Below are 22309 nucleotides of genomic sequence, written 5' to 3'. Positions count from 1 at the left end.
ACACATTCACCAGACATCATTTGCTCTACAGGAGAGCAGGTGTTGCTTATGAGGATTGTGTTGGGATTAGTGAAATGTACGGTTTCCATCAGAAAAGCATTTGCCCTTTAAGCTATACTAATTCTTCCTACGTCATTTTGCAATGAGACAGCAGCCAGCCTCCATTTTGACATCTCCGCAAAATGGCCTCCGCAGCAAAACCCCCCAGGCCCCCTCCTCTGGTTCCCTCCATGAAAATGGTAGTCGTTCATATCCGACACTATGGGTGCTTTAAAGGCAAACTTAGCAATCAGAGGAGGGTAAGTGGCACTTATGTAACGCATGCAGTATGCAGATGAGTACGAGGCGGCACACAGAAAGCTGTCAAGAAAAGTCAGCAAACGCGGAGGATCATATGGAGCGGCCATCTTGAGAACTTTGAGAGTCATCAAAATGGCAGGCAGCGAGGCCTCATATGCTTTCCGCTTAAAGTAGACGCAGACGTGACACGCATTACAAAAATATGCAGAAAAAACAAACACCATACTATTAATAAGAGCAGTGTGTCCCATTCGGTCATTTACTCACAAATATATTGATCAATTAATGCACTCATCTATTCTAAAAGCTGCTGCATCTTTAAAAAAACGACAAAAAGAAGCCACAGGAGAAAGTTCATTTTTAGTTCTAAACATATTTTCTTTTCTTGTTTTTTTCTCACTTTTTACAAATATGTCATAGCCAGTTATGCAAATTAAATTACACCACCTCCATTCGACAACACACCGCTGCCACAAATGAACCTTAATTGAGCTTTTAATCTCCAATATTTCATTACTAAATAAACAACATAGTTCGTAAACATTGCTCTACAATCTGGTGACGATTTCCGCTGCGTCAAATTGAGGAGACAGAAACCGACATGTCGGTGTCTAAAATTACAAATAGTCCCGTGGAAAACAATGGATAGTCATTCTAATCGATAAAATAATTGTTTAAAATGATGTCTGTAACGTGGAATTCTTAAGTATAGAAGCAATTGAGGCAAAATGGAGTGCAGTACTTGGCTGTAACCAGCAGAGCCACATTTAATAGGACATCAGCAATGTAAGTAGTGGGAATCAGTGTTTTGCTCAGTACAACACGGTCATTCCAAAAGCGATTGTACCATCTCATTAAAAATAATATACAAAAATTGACAATCAATGCTTATTATGCCACAAACAAGGCAATGGAGTCAATTACTTATTCTATCACCCAATCAGTCACAAAATGACTCCATCAGGCTGAGGACTCCTTTGAATGCCCTCCCGGTAAAAGTTAGAGATGCTACCTCAGTAGAAGCATTTAAGTCTCATCTTAAAACTCATTTGTATACTCTAGCCTTTAAATAGACTCCCTTTTTAGACCAGTTGATCTGCCGTTTCTTTTCTTTTCTTTTCTACTCTGCTCCGGGGTGGACCGCTAGCCTGTCCATCAGATGGGGACATCTCTACGCTGCTGACCCGTCTCCGCTCGGGATGGTTCCCGCTGGCCCCACCATGGACTGGACTTTCGCTGATGTGTTGGACTTTCACAATATTATGTCAGACCCACTCGACACCGAGGATGTCGTTGTGGCTTGTACAGCCCTTTGAGACACTTGTGATTTAGGGCTATATAAATAAACATTGATTGATTGATTGATTGATAAAGGTCAAACTTAATTGAGCTTTTAATATCCAATATTTCATTACTAAAAAAACAATGTAGTTTGTAAACATTGGTCTATAATCTTTTGTTGATTTCCGCTGAGTCAAATCTTCGTTGACCTCCGACATGTTGGTGTCTAGAAAGCGTTTGCATGGATTAGCCTTTATTTGTTTAGCTTTACCACCATTGAGATCAATACATCTGCAGCAAGTTGGTCCTTATCCTCAAATGCCCTGACCTCAAATGCCCTGGTATTTTTCTGAGGTCTTGTACTGTAACCGAAAGCCTCCGTAATGGAGGAGACCATTGTCTTGTTTCTGTCAGATTATAGCATATTCATTTAATAATTGTGACATTTTTGGTGCTAATTGCTCCTCTGTCTGGTGCAAACAGGATTGTCTTAGTTGCAAATAAGAATATAGAAGCTATTCTTGAAGCCAGCAAGCGATGATGCTCGCTTACAGGGAAAATGAGTGCTCTGGATTCCCTATTTCCTTCCTCATCACCTCTTTTGTGTCGCATATAAAAAGCCACCTGCTGGCTGATTTTTCTTACACGAGTCCCATTTTTTATTTATCACCAATCGTTGCGTTCATCTTTTCCATGCCCTTTATTCCTGCACAACCCTTAAAGATGAAACTACACTGGAGGAATTAAACGGATGATGAAAAGGTGACTGAATGAACCTTAAATAGGGGCTGACTAAATGATGATGCATGCTGCGTCATCACTAAAACTGGAAAAGACATTACGAATTGAGAGTTGTAGGAAAATAAGAGCTTTAATTTGCACTTGCATAAATAAATAGGGTCTTAAATTGCCTGAAATAAACACATTCTTATGGTACAATTCATTTGAATTGAATTTAAACTGTTTTGCAATAAGCATCACCTGGTGGTGTCTTAATGTCATGCTGCACATTGGATTCATATATGTGAGATTTTTCAGAATCATTTATTTTCAAAAGAAATTGTACAAACATACAAATCGTTTTAGGAGAAATAAAAACAAAGGAAAGCTGTTTTGTGACTACAGTTTTTACAATTTGTATTTGCAAATCACAGTGGAAGGCTGAATGCTGATTCACTCCAAATGTGTGCAGGGTGATAGTTTAGCATTTTCAAAATAACAAAATTGTGTGCGTGCACGTATGTTATATTAGACTCATATTTTACTAGTTTGAACCTGTGAATACAAAATCAGTGGCCTAGTGGTTAGAGTGTCCGCCCTGAGATCGGTAGGTCGGGAGTTCAAACCCCGGCCGAGTCATACCAAAGACTATAAAAATGGGACCCATTACCTCCCTGCTTGGCACTCAGCATCAAGGGTTGGAATTGGGGGTTAAATCACCAAAAAATGATTCCTGGGCGCGGCACCGCCGCTGCCCACTGCACCCCTCACCTCCCAGGGGGTGAACAAGGGGATGGGTCAAATGCAGAGGACAAATTTCACCACACTTAGTGTGTGTGTGACAATCATTGGTACTTTAACTTTAACTTTAAAATGTGATTAGGTCCTGGGAACTTGTTCCCGTGAGAACACTTCTCTCTTCTTTAGCTTATGAAAATGGGTAAGTCAGGGTTTTTTTATACATTCATTTTTTGTGGCGGGTCACCATATTGCTAGCGGTCCATAGAACTCTGGACTACCACAAATAGAATGGGCGCTACCTGTTTCCTTTGCTCATTAACACATAACCCACCTGGTCTGCCAGAGAACAAGATGACAGAGCATGAGGGATCAGTGTTGTCAATTTAGCGACTGTTTTAATATACTTAGTAAGTAAACAGACACCCCTAGATACTCTTTATTTTTTTTAAACCAACTTTAGTGGAATCTTTTCCAAACATTGAAATGAAAGTTGTGGGCCCTTCTTTAAGGCACTCGTGATCGGTTTAGTTTTGTTTGTTACATTTAAAAAACGTAAAAAAAAAGGGACAGAAGAAATTGTTTTGTTTTGAAATTTAGTTTTTATTTGTAGTGTTAAACATATTTCATCTGCTTTTCCTCACTTTTTGCAAATGTGTGATGCCCAATTATGCAAATTAGATTTTTTTGAATTTTTTTGTCATTATAACTTCTCTAGCAACTAGGGATGTAACAATTATGGGTATTATTCATAAAAAAGGGGTAAAACTGTCAGTGGTTAGTATTATCATTTCAAATTAAAATTATCGTTAAACCGCAATTCGAAAAACTGAGACCAGTGATACTGCTCATTTCCTGGAGAAACATGCAAGTGCACTAATCGCTAGCCAGCGTCCTATTCGCTCGTCAGATTACATGCCAACTTTAATACAAGACACAAACGGCATAACCAAATCTAAACTTGTATGAAAGCACCTAAACTATTCAGGTGTGCACATTGAACCTACATCCTGTGCTGAACTCTGTTTTAGGACAGAGAGGTCCAGAGAGATGTGAAGATTCGTACACGGACCGTCCGTGTATGAATCTTCACATGGGGCAAATTAACTGTTGGGAAAACACAAGCAATTGCCTGGGGTGCCGAAATTATCTAAGAACCCCCCCAAACAGCTTGTAAAAAAAGTGTAATAAAGTTTTATTTGATTTCAAATAATAGTTTTTTTCTGAATTTGTGCACAGGAAATGTTAATGTTTCTTCTGAAAAAGGAAAACACAGGTGAAACTAAAACGATCTGAATATTGTGCAAAGGTTCGTTTATTCCAGCAATTAGATTTACAAGGTGAAACTAATACATGACATAGGTTCATAACGTGCAACTCAAGATATTTCAAGCCTACTTTTGATACAATTTGATGGTTATGGCTTACAGTTTATTAAAACCTCAAATTAAAAATGTCAGATTATTATTATTTTTAAACTGTAAGCCAAAATCATCAAAATTATTACAAAAAAGGCTTGAAATATCTCACTTTGTACACTACCGTTCAAAAGTTTGGGGTCACATTGAAATGTCCTTATTTTTGAAGGAAAAGCACTGTACTTTTCAATGAAGATAACTTTAAACTAGTCTTAACTTTAAAGAAATACACTCTATACATTGCTAATGTGGTAAATGACTATTCTAGCTGCAAATGTCTGGTTTTTGGTGCAATATCTACATAGGTGTATAGAGGCCCATTTCCAGCAACTATCACTCCACTGTTCTAATGGTACAATGTGTTTGCTCATTGGCTCAGAAGGCTAATTGATGATTAGAAAACCCTTGTGCAATCATGTTCACACATCTGAAAACAGTTTAGCTCATTACAGAAGCTACAAAACTGACCTTCCTTTGAACAGATTGAGTTTCTGGAGCATCACATTTGTGGGGTCAATTAAACGCTCAAAATGGCCAGAAAAAGAGAACTTTCATCTGAAACGCGACAGTCTATTCTTGTTCTTAGAAATGAAGGCTATTCCACAAAATTGTTTGGGTGACCCCAAACTTTTGAACGGTAGTGTATGTAATGAGTTTATATCACATATTTCACATTTGAAGTTGAATTGCTGACATAAATCAACCTTTGCAAAGTACTTACATTTTTCAGTTTGTGTATAAGTGCTTATTGAGCATATTCAATAACATGGTGACAATAATGATAACCATGATCATTTTGAAATGTTCATATCATTGCATTCCTACTTATAAATCACCACCACCACAAATAAAGATTGTAGCCCTGCACTACCATGAGCTAATGCAACAAAATTTCGTTCTTATCTGTACTGTAAAGTTCAAATTTGAATGACAATAAAAAGGAAGTCTAAGTCTAGTCTAAGTCTGTTGGAAACACTCTTAGTGTATAATTATTAAGGCTGTCAAAAAAACGGGTTAACTCATGTGATTAATCACAAAAAATATTGCATTCATCATGTATGGTTGCCGATTAATCACACAGTTTATTTAGATTTTCTTGCAATTACTTTTCACATTAATTTATTTTGAGCTCCTTTACTTTAACTGCGAACGGTTACATGAAAGGTGGCGCGGGTTCAGTAATCAGGTCAGTGCATAAGCATACTCAATTTTGATTTAAAATAAACCCTGACAGGACTTTAAATAATACTTTCACCAGATTTTGAGCAAATAAAGTATGTACATTCAATTCAAGTACAGGCATGTCAGCACCCTTAGCGAAAAAAAGAGAAAAACTGACGGAAAAAAAGGAAAATTTCTACCCCAAGAGCAAATATTTAAAATCAAGACTACATTTCCTGCTATAAGGTGCATTTCTACACTATATTTTACCTTTAGATTTATTCTCATCTACTAACCTCATTTGGCTGTCTTTTTTAAACTACATGTCTTATGTAATGTACCACAGAATTGTTAGTTTTTTTAGTAAACAATTTACTAACAATATTATCATTGAAAATGTAATGTAAAATTTTTATAACGTGCATGCAAAGAACTCAAAAAAACGATTCCCATTTGGAAACTCTATCCTATAGCCACGCCCCTTTGGGTAATATACTTCCTTTGTTGTGACCTCTGTTTACATCCGTCACATCAAAAATATACCATTTTGCTGTCTACTAATAAATGCTTTAGAACTACAACTGGTTCGTAACTAATTGTAATCTTCCAAATAAGATTAACAGCAATGTAGAAAGTCGTCGACAATGTGGCTCTGAGAGCGAACGCAGACGACAACAAATAAGTTAGCTAGATGATGCTAACTGTGCTAACTAGGAGACAGCGTGGCACGGTTGGGAGAGTGGCCGTGCCAGCAACCTGAGGGTTCCTGGTTCAATCCCCATCTTCTACCAACCTCGTCATGTCCGTTGTGTCCTTGAGCATGCCACTTCACCCTTGCTCCTGATGGGTCGTGGTTAGGGCCTTGCATGGCAGCTCCCGCCATCAGTGTGTGAATGGGTGAATGTGGAAATAGTGTCAAAGCGCTTTGAGTATCTTGAAGGTAGAAAAGCGCTAAACAAGTATAACCCATTTACCATTCAGTGCGGCTGAGGCAAGCGTTCAACAAATTTTGTTTGGATCCTATTTTTTTGATATTGTTGTGGGTTTACATAATTCACCCACGAATCAATTGTTATTACTGGAGTGTTCAGGTCGGACGGGTATCCACGGGACACATTTCCGGTGTTAAGTGTTGTTCCGCTGAGAAGCCACGGATATATAGATACTGCTCGATTGCTGATAAGAAAACAAAGTCTGAATGTCATTAGAACAATTAGCTACATTTTTGGACACTCCTCCTTCAACTCCCGTCCTTACATGCTACAATATTTCGATAAAAAAACGCTGAAGTGATATTTAGATGCAAAAATGAATGTTTAAAAATGCGTATTTCCGTGTTTTTTGCAGACATTTCAGATGTCTGCATGTAAAACATTTTTTTAAATGTTTGTGTATGAAATTTTGATGATAAGTTTGTATTTCTGTCATATAATTTGCCTCTTTTTTTTTTAGGTTAATTCAAATTTTGTAAACAAGTTACTTACTATGATTAATCACAATTAATCCAAAGTCAAAAGTGAGATTAATCTATTTTGCAAATTAATCATTTAACAGCATTAATCATTTTCTTTGTCTTGATCAACCATTGTTAATGGTAATCATTGAAGGGAAAAATACATCCCTTGGAAAAACTGGCTGTGTGGATAAGGCCGTGACATTGCATTTTTGCTCCAAATGAAATACAATAGGGAGCAACGATTTTTCAGTGCAGTTGTTTTGTTGCCAGCTCAGTTTGCGCTGCCAAAGACTCTGCCGTGACTACATTTTTGTGTGCCAAATGTACATTGACCATACTATGTAGCCTTTAGTGGTGGCCAAAAAAAGCACCATTGGTTTTGATATACAAATCCTATTCGCTCGGAAAAATAAAGTCTTCTTTTGCCTCGATTACTTGGCAACCATACACTGGAAATGCCGTAGTATGACAAGTTAAACAAATAATTAAATTTCAGTTAAAAAAAAATACTTTGATACCTAATCATTGTCTACCAAGGGGTCTGTATGATGTGTGGTAAGCCGAGAAGATGTTTTGGAACATATTAAGGAACAATGACAAGGCAGATTTTTTAATAAAATTATATTAATTACTTAAGCACAAAATGACATTTTAAATGTGGTAACTGTGTTTTTCTACAACTCTGCTGATGCCTCAATTCCTCCTCGTGTTCAGACCAAACTGCCAAATACAGCCAGTGTGAGTTCGAAAACGGAACACAGGGAAAAAATGAAAACCATTAGATATAATATGGAATAGTAATTATCAAATAATCAAGACAATGTAAGTGTACCTAAAGACGTAGTTTTTCTGGATGCCCCACCCTTACATTGTGCAACCACAGATCTGCTAACCACAGTTATACACTTGCTGCCGCCTGACCATAAGAAGCTTCTAAAAGAACAGGAAGACAACCACAGCGAACGCGTTAAAAGCTGGACAAGGATGTAACGTGGGTCAAACAGAGAGTTAACCAGGTTTAAGTCATCAATTAAAAATATATAGCTGAAAGAACTTCTGTCATTGTATTAATTTTTTGCAAAGATATAAGAATTGTGAATATTTGATGTTTCAACAATTTATATGTAACAATGGAAGCTCGTCTGAGGACGACAGAGAGAAAAGCCATGATTTGTGTTAACTGTTTCTCCTCACATGTATGTTAACATGCACACCTTGACACTGCATCGGCACATGCGGGCCCTCTTTTCTAGATAAGGTGGTCCGCACCTGAATGTGGCCTATCTATATTTTTCCCTTTTAGATCATGCCACATGATTAGCACTTAAGAAATGTCTTGAAGGGATATCCGCATATATGTGCACAGCGTGAATGAAGGGAGGGCCTCTTTATATATAGTATGTGCGTGGCATCATGACAGTGGGTGCATGAGGTTTTTTGTCCTCAATTGCCATGACACAAAGAGCTGACCAGTGCACTCAAAAGAAAACCCCGAACCCGACACTTTTTATGTTGCAATTTATACTATAAGCCTACACATGCCCTCACATATATGTTCAATTTTCTGCCATTTAAAATAATCAATAAATGTCAGAGAGACATTGAACATTATTCTTCATATTCCAATGAACAAACAATATAGTATGAGCAAAGAGGAAAGAAGATAGACAGGTGAGAAGTGGGAAGACAAAGCAGATACCTGTCTGAGAGTGTGGGCAATACTCACTCATGCTCAGTGGCTGCCTGGCAGACGGACGAGAGGCCAAATGGGGATACAGAATTTTTTTCTTTCTTAAAGTTTCTTTTCTCTGTCTATTGTTTCTGGTCTTTGACCGTACAGAAAGACCTGTGCCGCCCTACTGCCTTCCCATCTTCCGTGTCTTTCTGTGCCAGGGCGGCGGCGACAGTGGACGCCATTCTGGGGCGTGTTCCCAGTGCCCTGTCTGGCCGGCATGGCGGTACCTCTGCAGACCTTTCAGCATTTGAATGCAGGCCATTGACTGTCAACCCCGGAAAAGCGAGTGCAAGTGCCACATCAAGACTCACTGGAGGTGGTTTTATTGTCAGAGGGCCATACCAACTGTGCAGGCAGACACAGGGGGGGTTGTATGGGAAGGAACTATGGATTCATATAGGCTATCTGTTCATACCATCATCTAACTCCCCCTACTCTCGCTCGCGCTCTCTCACTTCCTCTAAGCATCACTGACAGCCCTCCGCCTCCTAACTACCTCCCTCCATCCTACTCATTTTCTTCCTTTTTTTATCCATCTATGCATCCTTTCTCCCCATACTCTCTCCTTCCTCCCTTTCCTCAATGCAATTACAGTAATGGATTCCACCCCCCTCAGTTGATGGCTTCCGACATCCTGTCTTGAAATCAGGCTAATCGTGCTCTTAAGGGTCATGTTTAGTTAATGAAGGGCTTGGGAGGCATGTCATGCGTGGCGAAGGATTGGTTGCACATGAAGCAACCATGTTACTATACACGCCACTTGAAGTCACACTCATTCACACACAGGCATACGGCATAGCTGCAAGCCAGCACAAGCTAGAGTGATGTGGCCACATGCTGCACATGCACATTCATTCATAACACCAGCCAGAGTGTAGGAGCCGATAATCGGTCATCACCGACACGGATATGCACATGCTAACGCAGCTCGCAGTCAGTGTGCGTGATATTAACACAGTCTCTCACTCACTCACTCACACACACACTCACACGCACGCATCCTATGTAGCTGCGTTCATCGAGTGTTGCAGACTGATCCATCACAGCTGAAGGATGAGTGTGTATGTAAAGAGCTTGGGGGGTGAGGAGGTGTGGCGGGGGCAGAGGAAGGCAGAGGATGTAAATGGGAAAGTAGGAAAAAAATCATAAAGGAAAGAAGCTTCAAGAAAAAAGGCGAGTCAGCAAACAGAGCGTGGTGAGAGACAAAGATGGAGTCCAGAAAAGTGAGATGAGGACACAGACACAAAATGAATTGCAGTCAGGCGCCATTTTTCCTCCTGTCGGCAATGCTGTCAGCATTCCACGTCTTATGTTTCGCTATTCCATATTCTCTTCGGTTTTATTTTGCACTCCGCATCTCTGATTTCATCCTTTGTCTGCCACTGATTCATGATATGACAGCACAGAGAACAAAGGAACTAATCCATGGCAATTATCTTTTCATCACATTGTCTGTTTGATGCAATTTTATCATAAAAAACAAGGACATTTTTCAATTAGGTGCATGGTTCTATCAGCAATTGGCAAGACACCATTGTATGTATTTTGAAGCGGACTATAAATTGAAATCTTAAATCTGAGCTTCCTTGACAGAAGTTTATAGAAAGACTGAACATAACCCATCAAGTCAAAAATATAGCATGCTCGCTTACTGAACAGTACATTCATACATAATGCATAATATAGACCTGTCAAAAGAAAAGTTAATTAATTAATGGTATTGCTCCTCCCGCGAGCTGATGAATGCTAGCCAGCGAACTTTGCCGACAGTGTGAGCCAAGGGCATGTAGAATCAGGGCAACAGTGCCAAATCACCCGGGCTGACAAACCTCGCTGGGGCAAGAGGAGAGCGTACAAGGGGTTGTCATGCCAATGACAGTGCAACATGAGTCCTTAAGTAAAATGGCTGCATTTGTTTTGGATTATAGTTTATTAAATAATATAAAGAGACTGCCGTCGTTAGAAATTAGATTGTTCGTCGCAATTTCCTATTTTTTGTGCAGCCCAATGATGAAAAGTAGATCTGCCCTGTTTAATCTGGTGTACTGTTTATTTGTCACACGCCGCACACACCTGTTTGTCCTCGCTAGGGCCGGCTGATTAATCGAACAATAAGCGAAACTGACATTTAGAGCTTCTAACTGATGTAAAACTGCTGCATTGGTTATTTCGTTCGAAAGTAGCTATTGAGAGAGAGGGAGAGAGAGACAGAGAGAGGGGGACGATTTCAAGGTGAGTAAGTGACTGAGGCTGTGTACGGTATGCAAATTAAATCAGGTGATGTATTTAAGTCTGACAGTAAAGAAACATTTACATTTAAAATTGAGCTTCAGACTCAATGTGCTTCTGTCACAACGCTATATTACTTACAAGACGCTACTTGCACAATATCATCATGGCCAAGCACTTGTTGTAGATGGCCAAGTTTGCATTCATCTAGCACCGAAATGAGGCACAAATAGCTACTGTATTTTCCGGACCATAGGGTGCACCAGATTATAAGGCGCACTGCCAATGAGCGGGTCTATTCAGGTCTATATTCAATCAATGTTTATTTATATAGCCCTAAATCACAAGTGTCCATACAAAACATTTTTTACACATAAAACACTACCTTGTGACTCTACATAACATGTAATGGTGGTTCTTTGGTCAACATGTTGCATAAATTATGTTTTACGGATCATCTTCAAGCCGCTTTCTGACAGTCGCTTCAGGATGGGCCGTTTTGTGGGCAGTCTTATTTGAGTGGCTCCACTCAAAGGAGAAATATAACCTTAGAGGAAAATCTAATTCAAAACATTTGTATGCTCGTACAACACTTAAAACCTCTTGTATATCAGTAAGGGGGATGAAATTATGCAACGGATTAACCAAAGAAATCAAACAAAGCACCAATATGATTCAGTTTAAGAGACGGTTCAAACTACAAGAGTTCACAAAGTACACAGAACAAGAATTCTGATGAACATCTTGAACCTTTTTTTTTTATTGAGACAAAGATTATTTATGTATTTAATATGTGTTTGCTTACTATAGTATATCATTTATTTATTATTTATTTGTTCACTGTTCTGTTACAGAGAACAAGGTAATTGGATAAAATTGCTATACTTTTTAAATTCGATCTCAATTCTGTACACTGCTGCTGGAATTTAAATTTTCCTTAGGGAACTCTCCTGAAAGAATCAATAAAGTACTATCTATCCATCTATGGTATGAAAAGGGGTAGGAATAAATAAGCTCTGCTTTTTCGTACTCCTTTTCGTACGTGCTGTAATGAAACAAGTGGAATTGTGTGATGCATTACATTGTATTGTATGCATGTTCGAAATAAACTGAAACTGAACTGAACTGAACTTCAACAGTGTCGTCTTAAGTTAAAACTGTACACTATCTTGTATTAGAAATGGCAGCACCAGAGGATGAATGTCCCAAAATAAGAGGATAAAGAAAAAGAAGGAGCTTATTGACTACGACATCGGTGCGGACTACAATGGTAGAGGCACGCAACTTTTCTGGACTTAAGCAGATCCCAAATATACATTAGCCGGTACCAATAGGTAAGAAAAGTTGGTTTTGGAAAGCATAGCAAAACAAAACACCAGATTTTTTTCTTTCCCAATAGGTGCCATTTTAAAGTCCTTATACACACACCATAATATTACTTGTATGTTGAAGTACGTATGACTGCCGTAGCCGTACTGTGCCGACAATCCATCAAGCGGTGTGGTTTCCTGGCTTACTAAAGTTGAACTAAAACATTTTAACAGATTTTTGAGCATAGACTGTAATGCTGTATATTCTCAATGAAACATAAAAATTGCTTGTTTAGCGTCATCTTGCAGTCCACACGTATCTGTTAAGTGTGACTGCCATCTATCGGTCAATACTCTTTTATATAAATGGCGGCTGGCGACAAAATCTAGCTTTTTTTCCAAAGAGCAGCGAATCCTGCAGTTGACCCCTTCCCAATCTAAAATCTTGTTTATGACATTAAAAAAAAGAAGAAATGAAGATTGAATTACGTGTACAGTATTTCTAATCCTAATTGTCTTCATTTCCCCCCCTGTTTTTTGTCCCCCACAGCATTCATAAAGGACATGTGTCATGGCCAACAACACAAATTACATGAAGCTGTCATCGAACGACAAATACATTGAAGTCTTAAAGCAAACAGTGTAAATGTGTTTTACTCTGTAATAGTCAAAAAAACAGCAGCCTGCACATAACTAGCAAACATCCTTAAACCCCCAGTCTAAGACTCATTTGAAACTACATTTCTTTCTACGAAAAAAACAAAACATTTTTAATTTGTGTTCACTCAGTTGGAAACATCATTTACTCAGCAATCCCAGTGGTGTGTTTGTGTGTGTGTTGCACAAGAATCACAGAGGCATGAAGGCCTACATTTACCTGAATGGCAGTTATCTGAAGTAGTTCATCAATTACAGTGCGTTTAAACCAATACATCATCGATGCGGTTTACATATGGACCCCAGCTTAGCTGACACAAGGAAGAAGAATAAATCATTGATTAATTAATATCTGTTCATTAAGAATTGTATCAATCATTGTAATTTGGACAATTTGACATTTGTATGACTAAGCTTATGCTGTAGCGCAGTTTCAAGGCATAAAAATGGATATCATTCGTAAGCAGTAAGGATGTAACGATAAACGGTATTAATAATAATCACGGTAAAACTCCCGACGATTAGTATTACAGTTTTTAAATAAAAAAGATCGAAAAACCGAGATTGATAACTGCACCTTCACACTGACTGGCGCCAGCTTGCTAGTTTAAATGGTAACAAGAAAACAAAATACATTAACGTCTTTCCCCACTGAGAGAAGACATCAACCAATCTAAATTTATACAAACACATTTGCGGTCTGAGCAACTAAGCTACTGTATTCAATTGTGCACATTGAACCCATAAGCTGAGCTCTCTTAGCCCAGAGTGATTGAAGAGTACTAGACAGAGGTGTTTTATGGGGGTATTTGTACAGTGCTTACAAGGACCACTGAACAGAGTGGTTCACCAGAAATAATAAAGTGTATTTTGTACGCACTTTTCATTTAAAAAAAATCTTAAAGCGCTACATTACAACCCAATATTTACAACATTAAATCTTATCCATTAAAACTAAGACTAAAACAATATCAGTAAAGTTGAAGTAAAAAAACCATGCAAAATAGTGAGTTTTCTAACAGTGTGTCTATTAGTTTTATTTTTATTTTATTGTATTTTTTAAATTACTTGGTCAAAAGATTGCAGTGTAGACCTGGGCCAATATTTGACAAGTCAAATTAATTGAGCGATAAATGAAAATGAAGTCAATAACTTTGTGAGCCTCATTTAATCGCCATGTGTATGCGTTGTTACGGGCTGCAAGAGCTGTCCCTCTTTGCATCAATTACAGCAGCTGCAGGCATTTGTACTACATGCACATAAACCGTAATAATAACTCCCAACGGTTAGTATTACCATACTTAATTAAAACGATCAAAATACCGTGATTGATAACATTGATAAAATGAGGGACCGACTATTGTTAGTTCGCTAGCTAGCTTAAATGCTAAAATGAAAACACATTAACGTCTTTCCCCATTAAGAAACGTCAAACCCCAATCTAAACATGTACAAACACATTACTTTCCAAAACAACTAAGATGCAGTATTCAAATTGAACAAAGTGATCGGTATATACTCCACAGTGTCGAGTTGAAACAGAAGGAGGTGTTCAACAGGAAGTGACCTCGCGTGGCGTGACGTCACGTCACGTCACGTAAAGCGTCACAATAAAATGTGTTATAGGCCCAGACCTTTTTCAGTGTGTGTATAAGTACTTTTGAGCACATTCAACAATACCGCGATAATAATAACCGTAATAATTCTGGCCACAACAACCATAATATGACGTTTTCATATCGTTACATCCCAAGTAACCAGCAATGGGGCATTGAAGCAAACAAAAAAAAGATTGTGGGTATTTAGCTTGTTGTAATTGACGCAATACCATATAGCTCAGGGGTCTCCAACATTCATCACTATGACATCTCCCAAACACATTAAATAGGACTGTCGGTGTTCAGTCTTATTATGTATTTTACAATGTACTGCTTTTATATTTCCTGTATTTTATATTATTACTTTGAACTGTTTTATATTTTAATTTTCTATCCTGTAAAGCGTCTTTGAGTACACTGAAAAGCGCTATACCAAATAAAATGTATTATTATTATTATTACATTAAATGGCATACCTTCGCTTCTTAACATACCTCATACGTACATACCACAGCTGACTAGATTGTGTGTTATAACACATATGTTTATTAATATAATGATTTATCTGACGTACAGTGATGTGTACATTAGTTCTAAATTCAGCAAAAACTTACTGTACAAGTTTTTTTATTTTTTATTTTTTAATAAATCACTCGTGCATGATATAAGAATTGCGTAAAAATACCTACTGCTGCACAAAATTAAACCAACACCTGAAAGTCAAAGTGTAAAGTAAAACGTGAGATAATGTTGCTCATTATTTATGACACAAATCAAAACGCTCCTTTTTACCCATCCTTGCACTATCACTGAGTATTGCGATATGGAAAGTTATGCAAATTAGACAATGACATCACTTAGAACCATGCTGTGTCACACCCCGCACTGGGCAAATAATGATTACTGTTATAATAATAGGTTGCGATAAAATTCCTGATGATTATTATTGCCGGTTTAAATTGCAATTTTTGTAAAACCGTGATTGATTAAAGCACTTTGCAAAATTCAGTGAAACTGCTTATTTCCTGGAGAAACAGCTAGCGCGTAAATCACTAGCTAGCGTAAATGCTAACATGGATACAAGACACATTTAGAGCACATTTACCAATACAGTACTGTGATAATAATGACAACTGTGATCATTTTGGGAATATGTATACGGAGTGCTAACATCAATTACATTTTACAGCTCTATTACCCTCTGCCATTGGATTGTGTCAAGTATATTAAGTAAACACAATATACAAATAATATACTACCAACATGCTCAGCTACACTTCTGTCTTGCATTATACGTCACAAAAAAATCTGATGATTTATAGACTTACATACAGCCAGAGTGTGCTGGGATAGGCTGCCGCTCTCCACAACCCTGAACAGGGTAAATTACAATTATAGTAAGTGTATAGATGGAGGATGGGTGGCTGTATAGCTTGGATATTGTTATACGAAACGCTAACAGTTCTCACCACTTTCCTGGAATCTAGTTGCTGAAGTGGAGTTGTGGTTTTCCTCCACACAAAGAGGAAGTGAATCTTGTCAATTAGATTGTGTGAGTATGTATACTCCGATGCTGCCAAAAGCTAAGTGCACTACCAGTCAATCAGTTGGTTAGAAGCACACAGGCTAACTTACATCCGGCTCACCAAGTGGCGAGGAAGATAAAAGTGGGGAGGAGGAAAAAAACAATGAAAAGAGAAGAAGGAAATTTGATAAGAGTGAGCAAGAAGAAAGATCAAATAAAAAGGATGGTCCACACAGCTATGGTTGTGATAAGTTACCACAAATGTAGACAGGTGAACATCCTCCTAAACCCAGCAATGGACATTTGTTATTGGTTTATTTCTTTTGTCAGTTACAAACTTCAGAAACAAATAGCCCTGTTATGCAAAACACAAATGCCCACTGCAGAGGAAATAGAGAAAATTAGCTGTGGGAAAATCAAAAACTTGCCAAATATTACCTTAAAGGCCTACTGAAATGATTTTTTTTTATTTAAACGGGGATAGCAGATCTATTCTATGTGTCATACTTGATCATTTCGCGATATTGCCATATTTTTGCTGAAAGGATTTAGTATAGAACAACGACGATAAAGATTGCAACTTTTGGTATCTGATAAAAAAAAGGCTTGCACCTACCGGAAGTAGCGTGACGTAGTCAGTTGAACATATACGCAAAGTTCCCTATTGTTTACAATGATGGCCGCATGAAGTGAGAGAGATTCGGACCGAGAAAGCGACAATTTCCCCATTAATTTGAGCGAGGATGAAAGATTTGTGGATGAGTAAAGTGCAAGTGAAGGACTAGTGGGGAGTTGAAGCTATTCAGATAGGGAAGATGCTGTGAGAGCCGGGGGTGACCTGATATTCAGCTGGGAATGACTACAACAGTAAATAAACACAAGACATATATATACTCTATTAGCCACAACACAACCAGGCTTATATTTAATATGCCACAAATTAATCCTGCATAAAAACACCTGCGTGTTTGTTATGCTAGCTCCTAGCTCCTCTGCTAGCTCCTAGCTCCATAGAACACGCCAATACAATTCAAACACCTGATCAACACACACAATCACTCAGCCCAAAAGACCGTTCACCTAACCCAAGGTTCATAAAGCTTATATATTTTTAAAAAGTTACGTACGTGACGCGCACATACGGTCAAGTTATCGAATGTTTAGCAGCCAAGGCTGCATACTCACGGTACCTGGTATTCAGCTGGGAATGACTACAACAGTAAATAAACACAAGACATATATATACTCTATTAGCCACAACACAACCAGGCTTATATTTAATATGCCACAAATTAATCCTGCATAATAACACCTGCGTGTTTGTTATGCTAGCTCCTAGCTCCTCTGCTAGCTCCTAGCTCCATAGAACACGCCAATACAATTCAAACACCTGATCAACACACACAATCACTCAGCCCAAAAGACCGTTCACCTAACCCAAGGTTCATAAAGCTTATATATTTTTAAAAAGTTACGTACGTGACGCGCACGTACGGTACGGTACGTGTTATGCTAGCTCCTAGCTCCTCTGCTAGCTCCTAGCTCCATAGAACACGCCAATACAATTCAAACACATGATCAACACACACAATCACTCAGCCCAAAAGACCGTTCACCTAACCCAAGGTTCATAAAGCTTATATATTTTTAAAAAGTTACGTACATACGCAAAAAAAAGCCAAAGCTGCATACTCACAGTAGCACGTCTGCGTCTTTGTCATCCAAATCAAAGTAATCCTGGTAAGAGTCTGTGTTGTCCCAGTTCTCTACAGGCGTCTGTGTATCCAAATCAAAAGTCCTCCTGGTTAGAGTCTCTGTTATCCGAGTTCTTCCATCTTGACTGCATCTTTCGGGAATGTAAACAAAGAAGCGCCGGCTGTGTGCTGTTGTGGCTGACTACGTTCGAAAAATACGTCCATTTCGCACCGACAACTTTCTTCTTTGCTTGCTCGGCTTCCTTCTCCATAATGCAATGAACATGATTGAAACAGATTCACGAACACAGATGTCCAGAATACTGTGGAATTATGAAATGAAAACAGAGCTTTTTCGTATCGGCTTCAATGTGGAAGGCATACCCGTGTTCGCCGGGCTACGTCACACGCATACGTCATCCTCAGAGGCGTTTCGAACCGGAAGTTTAGCGGCAAATTTAAAATGTCACTTTATAAGTTAACCCGGCCGTATTGGCATGTGTTATAATGTTAAGATTTCATCATTGATATATAAACTATCAGACTGCGTGGTCGGTAGTAGTGGGTTTCAGTAGGCCTTTAAATGATGATTTGATATAAATCTCGATATATGCGTTATGATACCATTCACTAACAATACTTTTTAAACCTTTACGATGCGATTCGATGCAGATGTAAGCTTTGCATAGTGAAAAGAAAATTAAATGTATCATGTCAGAACAATGTAATGTGTTTATTTTTTAAATGGACACATACAAAACGGGCGGTTCCTGTATGATTAGCATATAGTAGAACTATCAACTTTAAATCTATAAACTTAAAGAAAAGTAAATGTGAGTTAAAAAATGCTAATTATGATAACAACTCTAAATAAATTTTTTGTTTACTTGTATTTGTTATACATTGTTAAATGTTACAGTGCCAAATTTGATCAAAAAACTGAATGTTTGTGATATTCAAGAACAATAATTAAATCTACTGACTGTGTCATTGACATGAACAATAGGTTTGTTTTTGTTGGGAGCATGACAGTGATGAAATGTTAACGTCTCAACCGAGGCAGAAACAGCGGCAACTTTGCACAGAGGGGGTGTGCGTCTCCTCTCTACTCTGACGAGAATGGAATGGACTTCATTGTCATTGTATTTAAAAGTACAAGGCAATGTGTTTTCAGTACAAGCTGTCTAAGGGCAGACATTCAGTAGACGAGGGACCGCCTGTGAGGAAAGGCTCACAGCAGTACCGCTTTTACGTTGAGGACATTAGAGTGTTTATATATATATATATATATATATATATATATATATATATATATATATATATATATATATATATATATACACTACCGTTCAAAAGTTTAGGGTCACATTGAAATGTCCTTATTTTTGAAGGAAAAGCACTGTACTTTTCAATGAAGATAACTTTAAACTAGTCTTAACTTTAAAGAAATACACTCTATACATTGCTAATGTGGTAAATGACTATTCTAGCTGCAAATGTCTGGTTTTTGGTGCAATATCTACATAGGTGTATAGAGGCCCATTTCCAGCAACTATCACTCCACTGTTCTAATGGTACAATGTGTTTGCTCATTGGCTCAGAAGGTTAATTGATGATTAGAAAACCCTTGTGCAATCATGTTCACACATCTGAAAACAGTTTAGCTCATTACAGAAGCTACAAAACTGACCTTCCTTTCAGCAGATTGAGTTTCTGGAGCATCACATTTGTGGGGTCAATTAAACGCTCAAAATGGCCAGAAAAAGAGAACTTTCATCTGAAACTCGACAGTCTATTCTTGTTCTTAGAAATTGTTTGGGTGACCCCAAACTTTTGAACGGTAGTGTGTATATGTATATATATATATATATATATATATATATATATATATATATATATATATATATATATATATATATATATATATATATATATATATATATATATATATATATATATATATATATATATATATATATATATATATATATATATATATTTAGGCTCCAGCACCCCCGCGACCCCATATAAAAATTATTTATATACTATATATCTATATATATATAGTATACAGTAGTAAAGGCGTAAATAAGTGTAAGGAATGGCAAGTGTGGCGTGAGAAAGTCTTTCAAATGATTGTCCTCTTGTCTTGCCAGTTGGTGGGTCTGCTAGCATTAGCATCCTTAGCTCTCTCATCGCCGGCTTGAGTGTCTTGATGCCGTCACAATAGGTGAGTGCTCAGATTAGTCAGTACTGTAGCACTGCTTTCCAAACGTTACAAATGGCCATACTTTTTCCAACTGATCATTCTTTTTTTTTTTTAAATATCCAAATGTTTACCACGCTTTAGATTTAATATTCGGGGGTGCGATGTTTGTAAACTCTTTTGGTGCTGTCTGTTATGTTGCTCTGTCGGTACTCTCGTATTGCGTCATCACAGATGGCTCGCAAGAATAAAGCAGCCATATTTTGTATCAGATCTACAATCAACCGATTGATGACTTTCCAACCGGACATCGACCGATCCTTACTATATATACAGGTCGATCCAGAGGCTCGCCAAACAATGTATTCAGATCTCTAAAGTTAAAATCGGTTATCAGTTTGTACTGATTATTTTTTACACCCCTAATATACACAAATACATGTATACATATATGTATATATAAATATACAGTACAGGCCAAAAGTTTGGACACACCTTCTCCTCATTCAATGCGTTTTCTTTATTTTCATGACGCACTGAAGGCGTCAAAACTATGAATGAACACATGTGGAGTTATGCACTTAACAAAAAAATATGAAATAACTGAAAACATGTTTTATATTGTAGTTTCTTCAAAATAGCCACCCTTTGCTCTGATTACTGCTTTGCACACTCTTGGCATTCTCTCGATGAGCTTCAAGCACACCTGTGAAGTGAAAACCATTTCAGGTGACTACCTCCTGAAGCAATCAAACAATGTACTAATATGATCCAATTTAAGAGGCTGTTCAAACTTAAAGTGTTTACAAATTTAATGATAACTTATTGAAAATGAAATATTATCCATCTCATCAAGCAAATCATAACTGATTTAACTATTCATGAGAAGAGCTGATGTATTTAGAACACATTGATGTAAATTGAGTACAAATTGAGAACAGGAAGTATGTGTTAGTGATTGCTATTAAGAGAAAAAAGGGGGAGGATTAGATAAACCTTGCTTCTTCCTATTCCTTTTTGGACATGTTGTAAAGAAAATATGTGATGTATCATATTGATACTGTATACATTTTCAAAATAAGTTTCAACCAACTAGAGGGGTCTGGGGCCCACTTAAACATTAACACTGAAGTAGTAAACTATTTACTCTCAATTTTAATCATATTCAATAAATGTATCTACAACCTTGTCAAATTATATTAAAGCATGTTGTGTAAATCAAAGATTACTATCAAGGATTAGGTCAGACTGATCACAAAAATAAATCAAATGTACTATAAAACAAAAGACCCCATAACCCAGAGGCCAACAATGGGTCTCGGCTCCATGGTTAAGAAACACTGGCATAGACTATGTTCTAAATATCGTTTTAAGATACTTTCTGATCGTCTCTTCAGGATGCGCCATTTTGTGGGTGGTCTTATTTACATGGCTCTACTTTGACAGCGTCTTCTCCCTGTCCTCTTTGTTGTACTGGTAGTTTTTAGTGCTTACATAGCAGATATAAGTTAGTACTGTACGCTACTTTATGTTAGCAGTGGCAACAGCTGGGGATGAATGCCCCACATCAAGAGGATAGAGAAAAAGAAGGAGCTTTTTACTACATCGTCGGACTACAATGGCAGAACTGCGCAAAAACTTGGTAAACCTTTACCATGATGTCAATTGAACATGTGTCATCCTGCATTCCACACGTATTTCTTGTGTAACTGCCATCTACTGGTCACAGTTATTACACCATGTACCAAATTAAATTGCTTTGAGGTCGGCAAGCACAACCAGAATTAATCCGTACAGATTTTACGTGCCCCTTATAAATACGGTAGTTTATTTTATGCCATGGTGGTGGGAATTAGTGACATTGAAGCGGCTTATAGATGACGCGCTTGTCACAGCTTGCACCCAAATTAGACACATATTGTCTGAAATTGGCCAACAGCTAGTGGGCAGCCTAGGATGGAGTCAGCTCTCGTGGTTGCTTTGTTGGATCTGTTTCTGTCTCTGGCCATGCTGCCCATACACATCATATTTATAGACACCGCATTGGCTGCTGGGGCGCAGGAAATTCAGCAGCCATCTTAAAAGGGGCAGCTACTCGTATTTCAGCAGCAGAAACAAGGAGGAAAAACAATGCCGGATCATTGATCTGAATATTCTTGCTCAAATCGGCAGACCGTGGAAAACAGATCAAAGAGGATTACTTTTCATGAGCAAGAGTGAACATTATTAATATTATAGTATATACTATTAATAATAGTATTTTGTGATTCGAAGATTATTG

At 37.8% G+C, this 22309-nt stretch overlaps 1 protein-coding gene across 3 annotated transcripts in view; it reads right to left on the bottom strand.

Moving 5' to 3' along the window:
- Positions 1-22309, bottom strand: part of LOC133641840 (nuclear pore complex protein Nup93) — a 59478-nt gene that overhangs the window by 26804 nt on the left and 10365 nt on the right. Inside the window, exon 1 of one of the 3 annotated variants that reach the window (XM_062035904.1) lies at positions 8801-9084. The exons of the other annotated variants lie outside the window; for them this stretch is intronic. The gene's annotated coding sequence lies outside the window, so the exon portion shown is untranslated. Of the gene's footprint in view, positions 1-8800; positions 9085-22309 lie in introns of those variants that run through there. 3 annotated transcript variants of the gene reach the window in all.

The sequence above is a fragment of the Entelurus aequoreus genome, linkage group LG24, assembly GCF_033978785.1.
Source record: "Entelurus aequoreus isolate RoL-2023_Sb linkage group LG24, RoL_Eaeq_v1.1, whole genome shotgun sequence".
In the NCBI taxonomy this organism is placed as follows: Eukaryota; Metazoa; Chordata; class Actinopteri; order Syngnathiformes; family Syngnathidae; genus Entelurus; species Entelurus aequoreus.
This window is presented reverse-complemented; position numbering and strand designations above follow the sequence as displayed.